Below are 19,491 nucleotides of genomic sequence, written 5' to 3'. Positions count from 1 at the left end.
CATGAAGACTGACCTCAGTGTGCCTTGGCTCCCTCCCTCCCGGCTGGGCTGACAGCGGTGTCTGAGAGAGGTGTGTGTCCAGCACAGACCATGCCCAGCCAGACAAGGCTGCCTCTGTGGGGACATCTGCTCTGCGATCACACAGAGTCCCTAGAGGTCCCAGCCTTCCAGCACAGCTTCGGCTGCCCCCCGCTCCCATGTGGGTTGAGGTGGTCCCAGGAGGAGCCTGAGGTCCAGGAGGACCTTGTGCGGGTGGGTTAGGGTGGTCCTGATGGAGTTCTGGGAGGTGAGGCTGATCCCCCCTTCCAAGGCCTAGCAGGGGCCGTGTGCCACCCTCATACCACTGCCTGTGGTCTCATGCCAGTGCTGTGGCCATGCCTGCTCCGGCGTGTACCCAGGGTGCCACATACCTACACCATACCGCACACATGTACACGCACAGGCGGGGCAGGGACCATGTGTGCACACATAATGCACGTGCATGCGTGCTCACACGCAGCACAGGCAAAAATATGCACATGCACATTTTCTCAGTCCTTACTGGGCATGAGGACTCAGTAACAAAAGAGGCCACGTGGCCATCCCACCATCCCCCTCGAGGCAGGGGCCTGGGGGAGCAGGAAGAGGGAGGAACACACCGTGAGTTGGGAGAGGGAGTGGGGGAATGTTGCTGGTGGAGCCAGATGGCCGTGGGGGCGGCCGGGGCTCCAGAAGCCCAGGGGAGGGGGGAGGGGAGGGGGTGTGCTCAGCAACCAGGCCCCGCTCCCCCACCCGGCCCCTCTGTGCCCCTGGTGGGAGCTCAGACCCTCCCTGCCCCAGCCCAGGGCAGAGTCAGGGCACTGTTGGGGGAGGGTCCCTGCCTCTCCTGTCCGGCCCCTCCCCCTCCTCAGCTGGGTCCTCCCATATGCCCCATCTCTTCTTCTAAGGGACCCTTGGGCCTGGGCCCCCTGGCACCCCCTGTGTGAGCCCTGGCAGTTTGCCCCTCTGCACGGTGGACGTGGGTACATCTGAGTTTCAAGACCAGGCCGCCTGCCCCCAGGCTCCAGGTGGACAGCATGGGCAGGCCCCTTTGAGCCCAGGAGACCCCATCACCACCTTAGGTAGCCTCCACACACACAGTTCCGTGCAGTCTGGTGTGGAGGTATAGGGCAGCCTTGGCAACCATCAGCACCCCCGGACACCGTCCCTGTGACTGCACAGCCAGGCCGGGAGTCTGCCAGCCTGCGCCTGGGCGTTGGTGGGCAGAGGGAGCGTAGGCAGGAGTTTCTTTATCCAGTTTTCTCCTGAGAAGCCCCTGCCATGCCCAAGAAGACACAGCCAAGCTGCTAAATCTGGGGAGGGTGCAGGGTTCTTGATCAGCATGGTGGCCCCTGGGCTCCCACCACCTTCCTGGCAGCCAGGAAACTGCAGACATGCATTTGCAAAGATCTTTGAGGCACACCTGAGCTCCTCAGCTTGCACACATCCTGGGATAGGGTGCTCACTACCTCTATTGAGCCTGCTTCATACTGAGAGACACCCATCTGCCCTCAGGGCACTTTTCAGGCTGACTGCGCCTGTCACCGTCAGCTGGCCCTCAGGTGGGGCCTGGGAGCCCCCAGCAACTCAGGAGGCTGCAGGGCCCCATGCTGAGCTGGGACTTGGCTAACCCCCAGATGCCATGCCTCCATGGCCACATGCTCCTCCTGGCACTGCCAGAGCCCCAGCCCGTCCTTTGGGGCCCTGCATCCTCCTCTCCCCCAGGAGAGAGAAACCCAGGCCACAGTGGGGAATAGGGACAAAGGGCCGTACAGGCCTTGTGAGGGTGAAGAAGGTGGACCTGGGGAGTGGTGGGGTGCAGATCTTGGGGACTTTGTTCTGAGGGGCAGAGATGGGTTCTGATTTCCTGAATAGATCCATCTGGCCTCTGCGAACACAGTGGAGACTTGTGAGTGGGCACACAGGTCTGGCCAGGCGCAAGGAGGGTCGGGTGGGGGACCAGGAGGGCTGCGGCTGTGTTTGAGTTGGACCCAGCAGAAGGCAGAGGTGGGCAGGGCTCCCAGCGTCTGTGCTGAGCAGTCTGTCCCCGAGGTGGGGGCCCCCAGAGGAGCAGCCCCCGTTGTCAAGGCCCAGGAGACATCTGGGTGGGGGTGTCGCGTGGGCTGTGCAGGCTGAGCTCAGGAGAGGGGCCCGGGCTGGAGGACAATTTGGGAGTTGTGAGTTTGGGTGATATTTACAGCCCAGGAAGCGATGACATCACCAGCTGGCACTGGGTCTGGGGCGGCAGGCTCAGCTCCTGCCTGCCCCACCCAACCCTGACCCCTACCTTTCACCGGGCGTGCTGGTCCCCTGGGGTCAGGCCCACTGGACCCAGACAGGAGGTTACCGATGTCCAGCCTCAGTCTCCCAGACCCTTGGACCTGGCTGGGCAGGAAGCTAATTCAGGCCACAAGAAGCGCATTGGGAGTGTCCACCTCCCCAGGCCAGCTGCTGGTTTACCAGGATGCTCCTGGCCCTCATGCAAGGGTGCCAGGCCAGCCACAGGGCAGACTGTGCACAGGATCCTTCCCAGCTCACAGGTCCATCTGTGTCACAGCCCGGCCAGGCTGGTGCTACCGAGAGCAGTCAGTGGAGGGTGGCACCTGGGGCCTGTGCTTGCAGGGGTGGATGAGAGGTGAGCAGGGTGCTGGGCTCAGGCTGGGTTCCTCCCAGGGGTCACTTCTCTGCCAGCCCTGACCCTGGGGCCCTGAGAGGGCAGTGGGGCATGACTGCATGCCCACTGGGGGCCAAGGGGCCGCTGGGGCCACCCTGTCCTGCCATCTACCTGCAGGGTTGGCCCAGGTCCTCGGACAGGAGCACCTGCCCCTGTCTATCTGGTGCCCAGGGCTTTGCACAGTAATTGGTAGAATTATTTTTTAATCCTTAAATTAGTGCTGAAATAATAGAAGCAGCAGAATATTCAGCAGCTGATTGTAGACCGATGTCCAGTGAGACTGAGAACGTGTCGGGAGTGTGTCTATGGGAAGGAAGTATTTATTTGTTGGATGAGCTGGGGCCCAGGGGCTGCAGGACAGAGGCCCTTCCTCACAGCCAGGGTGACCCAGCCCACCCTCACCCACCACGACGCCCTCGCAGGAAGAGGCTGCTGACGTCCCCTGCGTGCACACAAGGACACTGAGGCCCAGAGGTGTGAAATGACATGTCTGGAGCGTTGGACCTGCCTGAGGCCGTGCTTGCTCAGAGCCGCCCACGGCCAGCGTAGCTCTGCCCCAGAGCGCCATGCGGCTCCCTCCTGAGCCTCAGCGTCCTCACCCGGTGCTGGGCCTGCACAGGCGTAAATCTCTTCTCCCTGTGCCAGTCAGCCTGGGGTGTCCCTCTGCCCAGAGCATCACTTGACATGGCACGTGGATGCACCCTGACCCCACTGGCATGACGTGTCGCACTGTGCCCGGCCCCTCTGGCAACCTTGCCTTTGGTCCTGCCTTGCCCCCCTCTTTTCCCACCCTGCACTGGGCTGAGGCTGCCCTAGAGCCCTAGATAGCTGGCCTGGCCGGTGCACATAACAGCCCAGGGGCTTGGCCGGGCTCTGCACGTGAAGCCTGGGCGGCCCTGGGGGGACAGCAGCATTCTGGACACAGCCCACCCCACGTGGCCAGGCTGGAATCCTGCAGGAATACAGGGTCCCTGCCCCAACCCCCCCACTAATGCCCACCCCAGCTCCCAGCCACAAAGTGCCGCAGGATGCTCCTCCCAGCCCCCTCTATTTACTTCAACACTCAACTCTGACACAACCCTCTCCTCCAGGAAGCCCTCTGTGATCCCCCCAGGCTGATTCCCACCCAGCCAGGCAGTCACGGAATGGATCCACAGTGCCCAGACCTACACGGCCAGGGCTTGGGGAGGTCCAGGATTGGGTCCTGGGTCGGGGCAGATCACCATACCTCACTGGCCCTCGGTTTTCCTTCCTGTCATGAGGAATGAGTAAACCCTCATGGCAGGGGTCCCCGTGGCTCATGGAGCCTCTGTGAGAAAGGCTCTCAGCTTGGGCCAGCACCAGAGGGACTCCCAAGCCGCTGAGACGGCTGCGGCCCCCGGTGGAGACGCGGATGGGTCGTTCCTGCCACACCATCCTGAGGTCGTCCCTCCAGCCACACCCCCCACCAGCCTACCCCCCACAGGCCTGTCTTCTTGGCCCTCAGACCTCGGCACAGAGCACGCACTTGGATTCCCAGGCCAAGCGGCATGCTGTGGGGCCAGGCTGGGCCACCTGAGTGCACCTCACCCCTGCGGGGCTGCTAGAGCTGGCGGCTGGGAGCACCCCACGAGTTTCCCTTCCTTCCTGCAGCCTATTGCACACCCCGGCCGGGCAACGGGAAGCAGACAGATTCACAGCCAGCAGCCACTGTGGGATGAAAGGTGGGGCCTTTCATCCTGGCATCTACCAACTCATTGTGTGTTTATTAGGCACCTACTGTGTGCTAGGGGCTGGTAGGGGTGCTGCTGGGCTTTGGGCTTCCACCCCCTGGGCCACTAGGGAGATGGGGCTGCCTGGGATGGAACGTGGGGAGGCCAGTTATGTGGTCTGGCGTGTTGAATCGACACAGATGGAGCCCCAGCCTCTGTCCCCTAGAAGAAGCCTGGGGGCGGCGGAGAGCCCCTTCCCTTCCTCTGCGGGGAGTGCTAATTAAACCCGCCGCCGACAAACACTGGGGAGCAGGAGGCCTCCGATCTGTCTTCACAAAGGGCTGTGCAGAGATTTATGGACAATAAAGGAACATCCATCTAGGGGAGGGCAGCGGAGCAGCAGCCGGGCAGGATGGGGGGAGGCAGCCCCCTTCCAACCAGCACAGCACAGGGGAGGATCACTGAGGAGGGAGAAAAATTAATGTGAACAATCAGGGAACGATGAAGGCCTTGCAGGGGAAACACCTTGACACACACATCGTGTGAGGCCAGCCTGGGTGGGCCTGGGGACGAGAGCCAACGACACCAGGTCAGGGGCAGCCTGATACCACACAATTATTTTTGAAAAATGATGGAACAGAGAAAGAGCAGAGGTGGGGGCATGGGGGTGCTGCAGGCTCCGGGATACCAGGGGCTTCTGGGATGCAGTCGCTGTGCCGCGAAGGCGAGGAGGGTCTCAGGGCCTCAGGAGCTCAAGGGGCTCGGCCTTGGGACCACTGGGGCTCCTGAGAACCAAGGGGAACTTCATGGCTGAGCGCTTCCTGGGGCCCCTTTGCCCCCCAGGAGCGGCTGCAGCCACACCTGCCCACCTCCAGGCTCTCAACCACCACCCATCCCTCATTCCCGTCCTGCCCCTCCACCTCAGGACCCCTCTGCTCTCTCCCCTCTACTGGACCTGCCTGTCAGCATCTGACTCTCCCTGACTGCTGAGGGCCCCGTCCACACACCCGTCCACCTGTTCTCTGTCTGTCCCACTCTGTCCAGCCACACTCCTCTGCTCTTCCCTCAACAGGCCCTGGTGGGGTGGGGGTGGGGGGGAACGAAGGCTTTCCTGTCCCCGGGTCAATGTCACCCAGGACACACACCCTGCTCCAGCCCTGGACCTCTCCAGACCTGCAGAGGGACACACTGGCCCCGAGGCCCTGTCCCGGGCCAAGCCTGACTCAGAGTGACCACCCAGGACGGGACAGTTGTGCTGTCGCCCCCATGCCTGCCGTGCCCAGGGAAGACTGTGCACCACCCCCCATGGTGACTGCTGGGTCTGGACTGTTCAGGGGCCCAGGCTGGGGAAGTGCACTTTGTCTGTTGGGGACTGATGTGCCCAAGGGGTGAGATGGCCCCCAAACCCACTCCTTCCGTGCAGGTGAACTGAGCACAGCGTCGTTTGCAGGTTTCCCACACATTAGGCGTGTTCTGTGGAAACCAACCCTAATTAACACCACCACACAGAAGCACCCAGCTCTGTATTCCAGAAATAGGACGTGCGCCGGGGTGAGAACTGCCATGCGGTGAAGTGAGGGGGCGCCTGGCATCCGCTGTCCCCACAGCGGCATCTCAGGGAGCCTCTGTGTCCTCGCCGGCTGTTGTGGGCATCCAGGCAGCAAGCACGGTGTCTGGCACTCAGCATTCTCCACCGTGATGAGTCCTATGGATGATCTAACACCTGGATCTGGGACCACCTCCTCCTGGAAGCCGGCCCGGACTGCATCCACCTAGCCTTGGAGTCTGAGCCCTCACCCGCCTCCTGACAGAGCCCTAACTTTGTTAGGTCTTGACTCAACCCCTCCAAACTTGGTCTGGGGTGACCTGGTATCCTGCCTGTGACAAGCGAGCATCAGGCATGGGCTGACCCCCACTCCCCAGAAAGGCTTCCTTGGTCTGGAGAGGGAATGTGGGAACAACTGTGATGCCTGGAACAGCACTTGGTCCCTTCCTGGGATCACAGGGCAGTCTGAGGCAGAGTGGAGCACCGACGACGGACAGCACAGCTGAGGGGGCCTTGGCCTCCACCAGCCCAGAGCCGTCTACCACCATACCTGCTGTTTGCCTGGGCCAGGGAGGGTCTCTCTCCTGCAGCCCCTGGGCTGGGCCCCACCATCACTGTCACCGTCACCAGTAGGGTACAAGAGGGGACTAGGACTTACAGAGGAGGAAAGGCTGGGGAGGGCAGTGGGGGTCAATGCCTCTTGGACGGGAGAAAGCTCACGCCACCCACAATGCTGCCGAAAGCCAGGGGGGCCAAGGAGCAGCTGAGTCTTCAGTCAAGGAGATTCTGGCCCTGGAGAAACTAAAAATGCACTCAGCCCGGTGGAGAGCCAGGCTGTGGCGGTGGAACCCTCTCCTGCTGTGTCTCAGCTCTCAGTCCCTGAGGGCGCCGTGGAAGGGGCGCTCACCCCCTCCCACCATGGCTGAGCAGGTCCTGGCAGAGGGAACAGACTGTGCAGGAAAGCAAGAGCTGACTGCCTACCCTGAGCTTGGGCAGCCTGGGCAGGGCCTGGGCTCACCTGTCAGGCTTACCTGTAGCCCGTGAGGGGTGGGGGCAGGGTCTCCCCAGGGAACCCAGTGAGGGGTGCTAAGCCGGGCAGGGTGAGGCTGAGGGCTGAGGGCCCGTGGATGAGTCTGGAGGGTTTGCTGCACCTGTCTCTGGGGTCCCCAGGCCCCCATGATGGGCGGCTGCTGTCACGTGATGCCAAGCCGTTCCTGTTCCCAGCTGGCCTCCAGCTCAGCTGGCTGCATATCAAGCTAGGGACTCAATAATGAAGGATTTGACTTGCAAAATCGGCAAAACAGTGCTAATAAGAGGACAAGCTCACATAGGGGTGGGGGCAGGGACCTGAAATCCAGGCATCAGGGCAGAACACCCAGGTCTGGCCCGGGTGCTCGTGAGGGTGGAGAAAGTGGGGCTCAGGGGACCCTGGGCCTGTCACCTCAGCTCCTGCCTGCTCAGGGCCAAGGACAGTGTATTATGAGTAGGTAGGCAACCCAAATTGTAGGGACAGTGCCCCACCGGCCAGTCCCAGAGCCTTAAGTAGGCCCAGCCCTTCCCTGTGCCCTTGTGGGAGGGGTCTGGGGTGGGGGGGCCTTACCTGACCCCTCCCACACTCCATCTTGGCTCTGGGAGCCTCACAACAGAGGGGCCTCCTGCCCCAGTCAGGAGCCCCACTGCTGTGGCTCTGAGTGTGGGTGGTCCTCAGTCCTGAAAATAGCAGTTCACCCCCCTCCTTCTGGGTCCCCCACAGGGACTCAGCTGGCAGGGTGGGCCTGAGGGGACAGAGAGCTGACAACCTCATCAGGGGCTGAGCTGGGCACACAGACGGAGTGACCCGAGGGTAACGTGGAGGGCATCAGGGTTAGATGTCTCCACAGAACAGGCTGCAGCCACGAGGCTGGGGGCAGGGTGAAGACCCCTCCCTGGGCCCTGTGCAGGGCAGGGCAGGCCTTGCCCGAGTCGGGGCCACAGGCCACAAGGAGCTGCTTCGTGGACCCCTCCAGCGTGCAAGGTCTGTGGGAGGTGCCAGTGGGAGGGAGATGGAGGGAGGAGGGGGTCAGCCGGGGACCCTGCCAAGGCCTCTACCTTCCCAGAGCGTTCACTTCTCAACGCCAGCAACATGGCTCCATGTGCGCATGAGGGCACAGTCCAGGCTGGTCACTGTGGCCCACTGTTCATTTATAAGGAAATTCCCCAATTACGGCTCTGTCACTGAGGCTGGCTGGCGAGCTGGCTGCGTGCATGTTGCCCAGAGGGGAGCTGAGCGGGGGCACCAGGGAGCAAGATAAGGAGGCACTCGGCACCCGGGAGAGCTCTGAGACCATGAGTGCTTTCCCAGCAATGCTGAGTGGGTAGGAGGGGATGCCTGGCCCCCAGTGCGGCTGCCCACAGAAGGTCCTGGTCCTCCTGTGTCCGCCCAGGGGCGCCGTGCCCACCCTCCACCTTCCCTCTGCACCTGGCTGGAGTCTGTGCACCCAGGTCCCACACCCAGAATGCACTCGGACACACTGGCTTGAGGGTCTGGCAGGCGTGGTACCAAGTGGGCTCCTGGGGAGAAAGGCTCACTCTCCAGTGCCCAGCATTGTCACCGCAGGGTGTGATGTGCACCTGCTAGCACTGGTAGCTGGTGGCCGCATGTGGCCACCCCGGGCTGGCTGGGCCTGAGGGCTCACCCACTCTTGGCAGGGCCTGCCCCGCCCCAACACTTCCCCTCTAATTGGGCCTTGTCAGGGCCCACGCGCGCGCCTTGGTGCTCATTCTGTCAATATTGGCACAATCTTTGCTCACCCAAGACTGGCAGAGCTGAGAGGCCGGCGCAGCCGCAGTAGCTCCTGGTCCCTGGGAGCCACGGAGCAGGAGGGGCATGGATCCCAGGTGTGGTGGGGACAGCCTGGGGCCACAGACGTTGCCTGAACCTCCCCTGCTCAGGCCACTGCGCCAAGCCAACGTGCACGGTTATGGTCTCTGGGCACCTGGCCTGAGCAGCAGGACACAAGAGGCCCCAGGATCAACTGCCATCCTGCCTCCTGGGGAAAGCACAGACAAAGGCTCCGAAAGGAGCACAGGGGGCAGCAAGGAGGCTGGGCGGGGCCAACAGCCTGGCCTCCCGCTGCTGGGGGACCCTGGGGGCCATTTCACCAACCCAGGCCTTGTTTTCTCTTCTGCGAAATGGGGTGATAGGGAGACCTCCTCAGTGAATCACCAAAAGGCCCCGGGCCCACCCTCCTCAGCCCAGCAGTGTACACTCTCCAAGGAACTCACCGCGTGCATGGGCTGTGCCCAGGAGGGACCCGCCGAACGTGCAAACGGACTCTCACGTGAGCACATGGACTCTCATGTGTGCACACGTGTACACAGCGCACAGAGCACAGCGCCCACACGTCACCCAGCCCTCCAGCTCTCCACCCTCTTCCGAGGATCACGTATCCGCGTCTCTCCTCGTCCAGCCTAAGGCCTCCTACCATCGCCCCACAGCCCACAGCAGCTACTGACAGCAGACATATCATCAGCCCAGGGACCCCCCCAAACCCTGAGCTGCCCAGGCCTGACCACGCCGACCTGGGAACAGCCCTCGAGCCCACACTGGGCACTGTCAGCTCCAGACGCTCACTGGTGCTCAGCCCTGGGACACGGTGCTGGGCGGGAGGCCACCTCATAACCTGACCCCAAGCAGCTGTCCTCAGGCTTGGGTGGGTCTGCAGTGTCGCCCTCCTTCTCCCTGGCACCACCCACCCAGCTGTGGGGTACCTGCACCCAGCTAAGGGAGCGAGGGTGGCCTGGAGGGGCCAGGGCTTCTGCTCCTAGCTCACTTGCCCCTCATTGCCTTGTGGCGGGTTGTTCACAGTTCACTTGGCATTAAGGTTACAAGCTGCTGCTGAACCTCAGACAAATCCCTGCCCCAAAGGGCAGTCGCTTCAGTGAGCAGGGAGCGTGGTGGGAGGGGCTGGCCGGGTTTGGGGCGGGTGCCCAGCCGCCAGTGTCCACACCCAGAGCCTCCTGAGAGCTTAGGGCCTCTCCGGAGGTGAGCCCAGGAGCAGGTGCGGTGGGAGTGGCCTGGGGCCATTGCGCACAGGGCGCACCTGGAGAGCAGCCCAGGGCTCCAGGCAGCAGGAGACCCCGCGCGTGCATGGCCCCGTGCTTCCCAGTCCCATGTTCCACAACTGTCACTTTCCAAATTCAGCAAGCATTTTTTGAGCACCTACCTTGTATGCGCACAGTTGAGGGCGGTGCTGTGTGGCCCTCGTGGCAGGTATAGGCTGTGGAGCTAAACGAGCCTTGGCCGTGGCCAGCGTGGACCCCGGGCCTTTGCATCCCCACTGCACTCCCTCTGGGCACAAGCTCCCTCCTCCTCTGGGTCAGTGCTCACAGCCCACTGTCTTGAAGGGCCTCCCCGACTCCCCAGCTGCACCCCACACTCTCCCCAAGGCAGTCCAAGCCACAGAGTTCTGTCTGCACCAGGATGCTTCCCAGAGGCCTCGGCTGAGGGGAAGTGGACCTGGGGGTTCTGAGATGACTCAGGGTCATGGAAGTGGCCCGAAAGGACATGGCCTGGCCCCCTGTGGCATCCTCCTCCCCTCCTGAGCCTCAGGCCCATCAGGGCCCTTCCTCACGCGGGAAGCGGGGAAGCCGAGGGGAGGCTGGCTCTGGTAGAGCCAGGGAGCAGCTCAGATACGCTGACTGTAAACAGCTGTTAGTCTCTTGCAGAACAAAATAAATTGTTTTAACAGCAGAGCCGTTATTCTTCTCTGTGCAACTTGGGGCTGAGGGCCTTGGGAGTTCCATGCCCTGCTAGCTGGCACTTGCCCTGGCCCTGGCCCTGCCCCTGACAGTGGGGCAGCCCAGCCAGCCTCAGGGCCTTGGGTCAGCCTGTCCAGCAAGTGATGGATCCTGCCCAGGCCTAGGCTGCATCTCCGAGACCCTCACAGGGCCCGAGCCAGGCCTGAAGCCCTATTGTCTACCTGCCACGGGCACACGGTCCTGGCCTGCAGCTCCCTCTCTTCCCCTCCATCTACACCCCTACCCCACCACTGCTATGCTGGGGGATCTGGGGACATGGGAGTTGGGGGGTCTGGGCATGCCCCACCTCGGGGACCACACCACACAGTCCCACGTCCCAGGGTCCTGCTGCGGGAGTTCCCCACAGCTCCCAGGAACACTGTGGGGTGGGGATGGGCTCTCAGAGCCCCCTCACCGAGCTGCGGGCTGTGGTTGCCCTTTGGTTTTGGAGAGGGTGAGCCAGGCCCAGCTACCAGGGACCAATTATCGCTGCAGCAGCTCCGATGCCTGCCCAAGGCTTCTGCTGTCCTCACTTCAGTCTTCACAGAAAGTTTTGTGTGTGTATCCGTGAACTCGCTACGTGAGTGGGCACACCTGTGAGGTCATGGAGTCAGCCCTCCTGGGCAGACACCCAGCTGTGGTCTCTGCCCAGAATTTCCCCTTTCTCACCCCGTGTCCCCATGCAGCACCCCAGCCTTCAAGTGCAGGGGGGCACTTCCCCCAGGGGCCTGGTCGTAAGATGCTGGGCAGCTGATGACCCCTCTCTGGGCGAGCTGCCACTGTACTGTCCCCCACATGAGGCCACATGTGCGCCAAGCTCAGAGATTGTGTCCTGGTCACCCCAGCTCTGGAAAGGGCTCTGGGGTGGTGCCCTGGGGATGGGCAGAGTGTCCTAGCCGGGAAGGGGTCTGGGCTGGACAGCTGCCTGCACTGCAGGGTGGGGCTCAGTGCCCATGTTGGGTGAGGCTTCCCCGAGTCATGGGCAGAAAGAGGAGCCTGAGTTCTGGGCAGCTCACCCCACCCGGCCCACCCCCACCCCCCCAACAATAGAAAAACATCCCCGGGCCGGCCATCAGCTCAGCGCCCGCTCACAGCACATTGCCTCGGCGAAGACAGGAAATCCATACTGGGCTGAGCAATGCTTCTAGCGAGGTCAGACCTGTTGGTTGGGGCGGGGGAGGTGGAAGGGAGAGTGGGCCAGGCTGCCTACTCTCACCCACTCATAGGCTGAAAGCGTCTGTGCCAGCGCCCGACGTGCCTTCTGTAGGCCAAGTTGGGCCGTCCTAGGGCCAGAACCTGCAAGGCTACACCTGCCCTTGGGGGGCACCCGGCATATGAACCCTGGGGTCAGGTCCTCGCCAGCAGGCAGCAGGTCATAGCTACCATGCCACTGCCCGCTCCAGCACAGGGGCACCAGGACAGGGCCCTGGCAGGCCCCCCCTACCCCCCCACTCCAGGGCTGGCAGAGCTTCAAAGGCCCCTTCCAGGGTCCCCCTCCATTGCCGCCCAAGGCCACATCTCATCTCCGCGGGGAGCCGTCACCATGGACACCACCTGCACCATCTGCTGTCAGTGCAGCTTGAAGATGCTCCTATTCTGGCCCCCAGGCCCTTTGGCCCGGAGGGGTGGCCAATGGGATTAGCACCCTCTGTCCCCCAGGGGACCCACCTACCCAGTATGAGCTTAGGCTGCGTGGTGCTGGGGGCTCAGGGGTGTTTGTGAATGAATGAATGAATGAATGGGAAAAAAGAACAAATCCCCGGGGATCCTCCTGCCCCAGGTGATGGCAGGATCCAAGAGCTCCAGGGCCCCACAGGTGGGGGCTCCGTGGAGGGCCCTGGACCCAGCTTTGTTTGGGGTTCCTATCAGTACCTGCTGGCCACTGCAGGACAGCCGGGGCCTCCTGGGTCCACCCGCTGTACCAGGTGGGCTGGATATGCTGTGTGGCCTGTGGAGGGCAGAGTCATGCTCCCCAAGCATTTCCCATCAGCACCTTCCCACCCAGGAGGCTGGCCCTTCTGACGAGGTGGCCCTGTGTGCAGTTCTGGCCAATCTGTGAGCAGGAGCAGGTGGGCACATCTGGGCTGCGTGCAAGGCCTGCAGGTTACCTCTCTCCCTCGGCCAGGATCCAGTGACGTCCCAAGTGGTGGCTGCCCGTCAGCCTGGGCCAACAGGTGATGTAGACCTGGGTCCCCCGTCAACCATGGGTTTCATGTGAGAAGGAAACCATCCTCTGTTGCTTTTTACACAAGGGGACACTGAATCTCAGGCCACCTGCCCCTGCCCCAAAAGGTCTGCCACACCGCGGCCATCGCTCCAGGGCCCCTGCCCTTGGCCAGGCTTATCTGGGAGCCCTGAGACCCCATGAGGGGCATGCTGCCTGCAAAGGTATGTTCTCATTAGCAAGAGATGAATAATTAATGTCACAATGCCTTTGAAACTCTTTTGGTTTTTATTTTAAATCTTTTTTTCTATGTATAGAAACAACACTTCCGTTAGGCACCAAATTTATTCTTTAATAAACACGGCAGTTATTTATTCAATCCCTAGGCTCTCTGGGGTGGCCTGACACAGGGGCAATGTCAGCCCGCACCCCACCGGCCCAGCCTCCTGAGCACAGAGTGGGGCAGAGGGCAGAGGGCAGAGGTCATGGGCAAAGTGCACACTTCCCAGAGCCCCCCTGGTTCCTCTCATGTCCCCCACTGCAGGCCTGGGATCGGGTGATAGGTGTGTGGAGGGAGCCCAGGGCCAGGTGGCCCCAGCAGAGTTCCAGGTGGGGGCTGGGCATCCCCTGGCAGGACAGCATGTGTGGGGAGGGTGGGCCAAGCAGGCCTTGGGGATGTGAGGCCACCGGCCCCCCCGGCGAGCCCTGCTTCACGCCACGCGTGAGGCCTGCCTTCCTACACGCACCAAGCCTGGGACTGGAGCTGGTGGCCTGGTTGATTCAGCTTCGTGAGGTCCTGGGCCAAGAGTCCGCGGACATTGATTTCTCGGCTCTGCAAGTCAGTCTTCAAATGCCATTACTTGATGCTTTCTCGGGGATTCAGTCAGAAACACTGATTTTTTGAACTACAAACCACGGAGCATTTGGGCAGCAGAATAGTCTCCAAATGCACCTTCCCTGGTCTGAGGCTCTGCTGGCTGAGTGTTAGCACGCTGGAGCCCCTCGGCCTGCCCACAGCTGGAGTCAAGGGGTGGATATCACAGCCTACACCCTCATCCTGCTGCCCAGCTCCAAATCCTTAGCTAGAACATGATGCTGAGCAAAAGAATTAGGATGTAGATATTTTTTTCTTGCAAAAAGTCATCATTAATTTTTTAAAGTGTGCAATATTGTCCTCAAGAAAACACATGGAAAATGAGTTGTCTGGGGCTTCCCTGGTGGTGCAGTGGTTAAGAATCTACCTGCCAATGCAGGGGACAGGGGTTCGAGCCCTGTTCCGGGAAGATCCCACATGCCACGAGCAACTAAGCCCGTGAGCCACAACTACTGAGCCTGTGCTCTAGAGTCCACGAGCCATAACTACTGAGCCCACATGCTGCAACTACTAAAGCCCATGTGCCTAGAGCCCGTGCTCCACAACAAGAGAAGCCACTGCAATGAGAAGCCCGCGCACCACAACGAAGAGTAGCCCCTGCTCGTCTCAACTAGAGAAAGCCTGCGCACAGCAACGAAGACCCAACACAGCCAAAAATTAAAAAAAAAAAAAAGTTGTCTGTTCCTAATAAATATTTTCTAGGTTAAGTATTTGTAACTCTATCAATTATTTATCCCCATATATGGAAAATACATAATTTGTAATAAAATGCAGAACGGGTTTAATTTTTCTTCACAATATATGAAATTGAATTTTTGACTAATACGTGAATAAATTGACTCTAATCCCTTCCTGTCATAGTGTATGGTATTGTTTTAGGTATAAATCTCTTATTTTATAGATGTTTTCAAAAAATTAATCTCCAATATTTAAGGATCGATGTAAATCTCCATAACAGGGCGTTCCAGCGGATTCCCATTTATAAGGCTTGTCGTTTCCACATGCCCCCCCCACCCACCGAATCACCAATGACACGCACCAAAGTCACACCAGGGCTCCCCATACACTCACAAATGTTCATAATTTACAAAACAGGTGCCGACTTGGTTGTAATGAGGCGACCTGGGCCCGTTGGTGGCAGGAGGAGCAGCCCGGGCCCCGCACTGCAGACCAAGGGCTCCACGCGGCTCCAGGCGCCCAGCCTAGTCCCGATGGGCAAACAGGAGGCCGGTCCATCCCTGCAGGCCTGCCCCACATGTGAGAGGGTGGCAGCTGAGGAAGCAGGCTGGCCTGGCTTGTGTGGCCCTGAGGCTCGAGGAGGAAAGACTGGTGGGAACCTGGGAGAGCCAGCATGCGGCTGGGCACAGGCCAGCGAGGGGATGACAGCAGGGGGCAGCCCAGCCACAACCATTGCTCTGCTGGACACTTCACAGTGACTGGGTGGAGGGAGAGTCATGTGACCCAAGCCAGGCTGGTTGGGAACACAGACGGGGCCAAGAAGCAGTAAATGCCCCAAGTCAGATGCTTCCTTGGAATTTTTTACACTGAAGCAGGAGGTGGAGCCCCTTTCTCCACCTGGTCTGGAGGTACAAGCCTGGCATTGCTGGGGCCCAGAGGTCCAGCTTGGGGACCCACCAGTTGGGAAGGTTGACCGTGGAGGGAAGTGGCAACAGGGGCTGGGGCACCTTTCGGGCACTCTGTGTCCTGAGACCAACTGGAGCCCACACCATCCTGAAACACGTCCCTGGGCCTGGGGGGTTCACAGCAGAGCCTGAGCTCTTGGCCCATGAGAGTCAGCGCAGAGGTTCTGTTAATTCGGGAGCTGGGCTGAAGAGGTGCCGGGCCCAGGGACTCCGGCTCAATCCGGATGTTGTCTGGGATGTCATTCCAGAGGCTGCACGGTGGGAAGTCGCAAGAATCGCTTCATTACACATGCCTGATAAATGAAGAACCAGAGAGGCAGGTGTATGTTTGAAAACCGAGACTTGAGTCCTCGAAATTAACAGCAGGACATCCGTCTGCCTCACCACCCGTGGCTGCAGGACCCAGAAAACCCAGGTGCCAGGCAGCAAAAAGGCATGAAACAGAGAGGTGAAATAGGCCAGACACCAAAGGACCAATGCTGCATGACTTCACTCCTATGAGGTCCCTGGAGTCATCACAGTCACAGAGACAGAAAGTAGGATGGAGATTGCCAGGGCTGGGGGAGGGGAGGGGGACTCAGTGTTTAACGGGGGCAGGGTTTCAGTTTGGGAAGATGAAAAGTTCTGGATGTGATGGAGGTGACGGCTGCAGGACAGTGTGAATGTCAATGCTGCTGAGCTGTGCATGTGCACTTAAAAATGGTTAGAATGGTAAACTTTGTGTTATGTGTATTTTACCACATTAAAGAAAAAAGGAATGTCTTCCCTCCAAAAAACCCCCAATATTGTAAGTCTGTATGTATGTATTTTAAACATTAACTTGTTTAAAGTACGTAAAAATAGTTCTATGCTTCATTCGAGGTTGACTGCGCAGGATCACCTGCAGAGAAAATGTCCTGGTTACACAATCTTTCAGCACGTGGGTCATCTCAGTTGAAGGGGGAGAGCATGAAACGGGGCCCTCAGGACTGGAGACCTAAGCAGACCTGGCACCACAGTCCACAGCGGCTTCCTGGAAGGAGGACACCCTCGGAAGGGACAAGGCCTCGGAACGCCATCCCCATAGCCTGCGCTGCTGTGGGGAAGGGTCCCATGCGGTGGAGTCGGGGTTGGTGGGGGGACACGCGGGGCTTCATCCTGAGAGGCCTCTGCAGCCACACTCGTGCTGGGCTCCAGGACACAGCGGCTAATGGGGCAGACAAGACATTCTCAGGGGGACACAGATGGGGCCAAGAAGCAGGAATGCCTCACGTCAGAGAGTTGCCCTCCGAAGGGACAGCTCCTCCTTCTCATACTTTTTTTTTTTTTTTTTTTTTTTTTGCGGTATGCGGGCCTCTCACTGCTGTGGCCTCTCCCATTGTGGAGCACAGGCTCCGGACGCGCAGGCTCAGGCTCAGCGGCCGTGGCTCACGGGCCCAGCTGCTCCGCTGCACGTGGGATCTTCCCAGACCGGGGCACGAACCCGTGTCCCCTGCATCAGCAGGCGGACTCTCAACCACTGCGCCACCAGGGAAGCTCTCTCATACTTTTTAAATTTCCTCAAACAAAAGTTGTAATGAAAAGCCACAATAACCAGAAAGCACGTGAAGGTAGGTCAGCTGGCTGCCAGGAGGGACCAGGCCTGAAACAAGGGGCCAGTCCTCTTGAGGCTCTGCTCCCCCACCACAAACAGGTCGCTGGCCCTCAGAGATTCTAGCGGGTGACAGGCCTAGGTGGCTCAGTGAGGTAGGCAGCCAGGATGGGCCCTGGGGTCCTGGCAGAAGGGGGCCTGGGTGTCAGCAACTGCTGGCCACCCCAACTCCCTGCCCTTGGCTTTCCATGCCTTTTATTTTCTGTATTCTTTTTTTTTTTTTTTTAATATTTATTTATTTGGCTGTACCGGGCCTTAGTTTTGGCATGCAAGATCTAGTTCCCTGAGCAGGGATCGAACCCGGGCCCCCTGCATTTGGAGCTCAGAGTCTTAGCCACTGGACCATCAGGGAAGTCCTTATTTTCTGTATTCTGATGCTTTGTCATCTTGGTCCTTGCTGACCCTGGAGGGACTGCCCCTGCCCCGGGCTAGCCAGCTCCCAGCCCTGGGAAAGAGCAAACATGCCCCCGTCTGCACATTTCATACACAAACCAGCCAATCCAGAGCCCGCCCCCAGCCCTCCCCCGCCCCAGGGCTCCACACTCCAGGCCAATTCCCACCTGCCCTAGTCACCCAGGGCCGGTGCCCCAGAGCTGACCCTGAGCCTGCTCACCTGCTTCACAGTTCCTTCACTCAGAAGCGGCAAGACAGGGTCCTGCCCACAGCTCTCTCGTCCCTCTGCCTCACCAACCCTGCAGCTTCCCCATGTGGCCGCCGGAGCTGGTGTGCCCCCTCCTCTTGGGATCTGTGAGTAACAACTCTCTTCTCAATGATGGCCGTCTCCTGATGTGTTGGTCTTGCCATACCCGAATACTATTAATAACAAGACCTACATTTAAAACAGGCAGCCCATGATGACTCTTGGGTCAGCCAGGTGCAGGAGTGGGCAGGGGCATGGGGGGCCCCATCCCTCTGGGGCAGCTCCTCCCTCAGGTGGGGTCTCCCAGGGACCACCAGCTCCCCAGGGTGGCACAGATACCAGTGGGCGTGGGGCTGCTGGAGGAACCCACACTTCTGCCAGGCAGGGTGTCTGTGTGTGGGAGGAGGTGGAGGCCATGATGTGCCCTGGGCGCCCCACCTTCCAGGGACAGACACCAATCAGCTGCCTTGTTGGTCTGGTCCTCCCGTGTCTGCCGGGCACAGGCAGCGTCTCTGAGGCCAAGGACGTGGTGGGCTGAGCAGAGTGATTACCATTGGGGCTATATAGCCTCAACTTCCCTGGGGGCCTCCCCATCCTGGGCTTGACAGGCGGGAGAATCTGTCTCCACCACAGTGTCAGGCGGGTGGAGCAGCCAAGGCAGAGTCGACAGGAATCGGTGGGAAAGTCAGTCATCAGAGAACCAGGGTCAATGGAGCCTCGGGGGCAGAGCCCTGGGCACTTGGGGGGCACGGGTCCTGAGGGGCCGAGGGCTGGGGAGGGAGGTGGGCAGGAGCAAGTGTGGATGTGCTCCCCCCTCACCTCAGGCTGCTGGGTGGGAGCATGTTTGACAGCAGGGGACTCTGCCCAAAGCCCCAGTGGGCTGAGATGAGGAGGTGGGGGATGCCCAGGGCCCGGGGTCAAGGACAGCGTGGGGCTGGGCCAGAGCTGGGACAGAAGGGAGGCCGGGCAGTGAGTGGGCAGGAGAGGTCAGGGGACAAGCTGCTCTCGCAGGTGCACCTTACCTGGCCCCTGGCAGCCTCTCAGAGCCATGGTCTTGGTGGTCAGTCCCCATGAGGGGTCTTGGGCAGGGGAAGGGGCGCCTGCAGCACAGCCGACACAGTGCAGGGAGGCTGGCCAGGAGGGCAGGCTGTTGGGTGGACCTCCAGGAGCTGGGCATGTCCTTGGGCTTGGAGGGCACAAGTGAGACCCCACTGACTGGCCTCGTTACTTACAGGGTGGCTGGGTGGACAAGCAGTGGGGCCCTACTCCTGGGGTGGCCCTTGAGGGTGTGGCCCAGGGCTCTCTCTGTTCAGTGGCACTCAGACCTCAGAGCCCTGGCTTCTCTGGGCACAGGCCAGGTCCATCCCCAGACACTGCCCCTCCTGAGCTCAGGGATCCTCCATCAGACCTGAGGCACCTCCTCTGTGCCTTCTGCATCTGGGAGGTGGGTACCTGGCTGGGCAGGCAGAAGGACCCCTGACATCCCCAGGCCAAAGATGGGATTCGAATCCCTGATTCGGACTCCAAATCCTGACCCCATGGGCTCCCTGCCTCCGCAGAGACCGCCTCAGGCAGAGGGAGGGCAGAGGGAGGACTGGGCCCAGCCCAGCCCAACCCAGGCCAGCCCCAGCCCACCACCAGGCCTGACTTCCCTGGGCACCACTGGCCAGTCTTCCCATCTGACCTTCCTGCCACCAGCCCCTCGTGTGTGTGAGTGTGTGTGCCTGTGTGTGTGTGTACATGCACATGTGTGCACATGTGTGTGAACAGGCATGTGAATGAACGTGTGGGTGTGCAGATGTTTGAACCGTGGTGGCTGTCCTGAGGACCAG

Source organism: Mesoplodon mirus (genome assembly GCF_964341445.2).
Source record: "Mesoplodon mirus genome assembly, chromosome: 13".
Classification (NCBI taxonomy): domain Eukaryota; kingdom Metazoa; phylum Chordata; class Mammalia; order Artiodactyla; family Ziphiidae; genus Mesoplodon; species Mesoplodon mirus.
The sequence above is the reverse complement of the archived record's forward strand: the minus strand, read 5'-3'. Positions refer to the sequence as shown.